At 50.5% G+C, this 3,252-nt stretch overlaps 1 long non-coding RNA gene across 1 annotated transcript; it reads right to left on the reverse strand.

The window, feature by feature from the left end:
* Positions 1-263: 263 nt before the first annotated feature.
* LOC115278473 lies at positions 264-788 on the reverse strand. The gene is made up of 2 exons (XR_003902910.1): positions 696-788; positions 264-460 (listed from the first exon to the last, which is right to left on the reverse strand). It is a non-coding gene; the product is annotated as an uncharacterized LOC115278473 (long non-coding RNA).
* Between the last annotated feature and the right edge of the window lie 2,464 nt (positions 789-3,252).

The following is a 3,252-nucleotide window of genomic DNA, read 5'->3' on the forward strand; positions in this document are numbered from 1 at the left end:
GGGAAGACACAGAGAATGCTCCTCCCAAGATCGAGGGGAGGAAGGGGAAAGGCGAGGTGGGGGAGGGGCCGCGTCTAGTTGTAACCGGAGTGGATACGTTCGGGAGAACCTCGGGAGGCGGGGGCTGTGTGTGCGCGCCAGGGTGTGCGGGACTTCGCTTCTGCACTGCGATGCCTCCAATCGGATGGCTAGGAACCAGTCTCTTTAAATAAAAAATTTTCGAGGGTGTTTGAAAAAAATAAAATAAACCCCCCACACACAGAGAAGCGAAAAGTTCCTTTTATTGGAGAGAAGGACAGAATCCAAGTTGGCATGGGATCTGTTTCCAGAAGCCTGTCATATGGTGTGCTCTCTCTCCTCCCGCTCGTCCCCCGCCCCAGCCTCTCTCCGTGCCCTTGGCCCGGGGTTGGGGGTCGAACAGGAGCCGTTGGGAAGCACCTTCCTCTCCAGGCGCGTCAACCTAGACAGACACGAGGCGGAAGCACATTGGCATGTGAAGGACAGAAAGACAAATGAAGAACTCTCGAGCCGGGGCTTGCATTAAATAAGTACTTACATTATGCAAAGGCCCAGGCCCTCAACTCGGGGGTGAGTGATGAGCGGGGACCGGCTGGGAGGGATTCGTCTCCCCAATTCGCACCCTGTCAATTTCCAGCCCTCCCATCCCCGCCCATCAAATGCCCTCTCATTCCCACCTGAGTACCAAACGCTTCGCGCAGACAGGAGCCTCCAACCCAGGGAGCTGGGAGTTGAGGGGGCGTAGCCCGCGCTAACATCGGGGGCGGGGTCCGGGCGGGGCTTAGTTGGGGGCGTGGCTGCTCTACAGGGGGCGGGGCAAGGGCAGAAGAAAGCCGGTAACGTTCTGGGGGCGAGGACTTTGCTTGTCATCTCACACTGCTTCCTGGAGTCCTCTGCCTTTTTATCAGAGCCTTAACTGCTGTAATCTAGTACCTTTGAGATGATAAAATCACCGCTTTTGTAGAATCTCTTCAAGGGACCTGCCTCCCCAAACTGTGACCTCAGCCCCAGCAGCATGGGCTGCTTCCCTAGGTGACCTGTGTTCTTTGAATAAAAGGTTAGCAGCTCACGTGGGTCTCCCAAGAAGTCCAGGAGGTAGCTAGGGCAGGTGCTTATGCCTTCCCATTTCCAGGGCTAAGGGTCCTGATTTTACAGGAGGGAAAACCGAAGCACAAAGAAATGAAGTTCTTTGCTCCAGGTCTGGCAGCAAAAAGCATTTAAAAAATCGAATCCAAGGGTCTTCTTCCAGCATCACCGAGTGGGCACATACCTTCTTCCTCCAAGCCCCCTAAATAGGTGCGCAAATATATATGAGGGGGCAGAGTAGGTCTAGTTGGAGGGGTTGTGTGTCCAAGCCCTCAATAACACTCTTGCTTTTTTACCGGCTATATACCGCTCGAATCTAGCCACTCTTCCCCAGCACTGTGCCCCCTGGTCCAAGCCATCTCTCTCCAGGGCCACTGCTCCCCACTCCTCACTGCCCCCCAACATTGTTGCCCACTTCCATCCATCCCGTCCCCACCTGCAGCCAAGATGGTCTGTTGATTGTTCTCAGTATGAAAACATTATCCAGCTCCCTCACCTGCTGGCTGGTCATCCCTCCCTAGCTCCTTATTATTATTATTATTATTATTATTATTATTATTAAATACACATAACATAAAATTTACCTCTTAACCATTTTGAAGTGTGTAACTCAGATTAAATAGATTCATATTGTTATACATCCATCAGAACTACCTACTCCCGGGGCCCCTGGGTGGCTCAGTTGGTTAAGTGTCCGGCTTTGGCTCAGGTCATGATCTCATGGTTCATGGGTTCAAGTGTCGCGTTGGGCTCTGCTGACAGCTCAGAGCCTGGAGCCTGTTTCAGATTCTGTGTCTCCCTCTCTCTGCCCCTCCCCCACTAGTGCTCTATCTCTCTCTGTCTTTAAAAAATAAATAAATGTTAAAAAAATTTTTTTTAAAAACTACTCCAAAACATTTTCATCACGCCAAACCAAAACCCCTTATCCGTTAGGGGTCATTCCCCATTCTACCTCCCCTTCCCCCTACCCTGCACCCCATACTGCCCCATCCCTGGCAGCCACCAGTCTGCTTTCTGTCTCTATGGATTTGCCTATCCCGGATATTTCATATCAATAGAACCTACTGTAGGTGGCCTTTTACGACTTTGTCTTTCCCTCAGCAGCGTGTCCTCAATGTGCATCCACGTGCTAGCATATCAGCACTTCATCTTTGTGTGTGTGGTTGAATACTAGTCCATTGTACGGCTATATCTCCTTTTGTTTATCCGTTGATGAACATTAGGGCCGGTTCCAACTCTTGGCTCTTACAAAAGGTACCTCTCTGAAATTTGTGTACAAGTTTTTGTTTGAACATCTGCTTCCAATTTCAGGGGGTATACAGTTCGGAATGGAAATGCCGGGTCGTACGGTAATTCTGTGTTTAACCTGTCTAGTAAATGCCAGACTGCTTTCCATTTTACATGCAGCTCCACCATTTTACATTTCCACTAGCAGAGCACCGGAGTTCCGGTTTTCCAATTCCTTGACAGCTCTTGCTATTTTCCTTTTTTTTTTTCTCCCCGCCATCCCAACAGATTCGCCTCTCTCTGTGTCTTTTAGGTCTCCCCCCTCACTGTTCTGCTGCGGTCCACCATACCCTCAAAGATGCCTTCCCTCATCTCCAAGACTAGATCCGGCTCCCCTCTGAGAACGCGGCTCAGCCCCATAGCCTGGCCTTCCTTGTCCCCCATTCAGTTGTAATTTTAAATTTCCTCGTGTGTTTACTGATCAATGTCCATCTACTCAGCTTGATTGCAACCTCTCCCCAGGCCGGGACAATTCTCCCTTCGCCGTCGTCCACTGCTTCCCCAGCACTTAGCACGGTCCCTCCGAGGTTCTAGGTCACTCAGCAAACCTGTGGGGAGTGGAAGGATGCACGAGTGAGCCCTGAGCTTGGGTCCTAGGTCCTTATGAATTTCCCTTTTCCGTTTTTCACTGTTGAGAGGAGTTAGCATGCCTCCGTAAGTCAGGGACTGAAAAACCTGCTTTGTCCATATTTCTGGCTACAGAAATAGTACGCGGTAACGTCTCCCTTCAGAGCCGCAGTGATTCTGGCATGGGATTCCGAGTCTTGCCTGGGAATTGTGTTCAGTTCTGCCCTGAAGTGCTGCTGAAGTTTTAGGGACTTGAAATATATTTACTTGGTGTAAACATGACCTCAGCACGAC

This window comes from Suricata suricatta, chromosome 14 (assembly GCF_006229205.1).
Source record: "Suricata suricatta isolate VVHF042 chromosome 14, meerkat_22Aug2017_6uvM2_HiC, whole genome shotgun sequence".
NCBI classification, from domain to species: Eukaryota; Metazoa; Chordata; class Mammalia; order Carnivora; family Herpestidae; genus Suricata; species Suricata suricatta.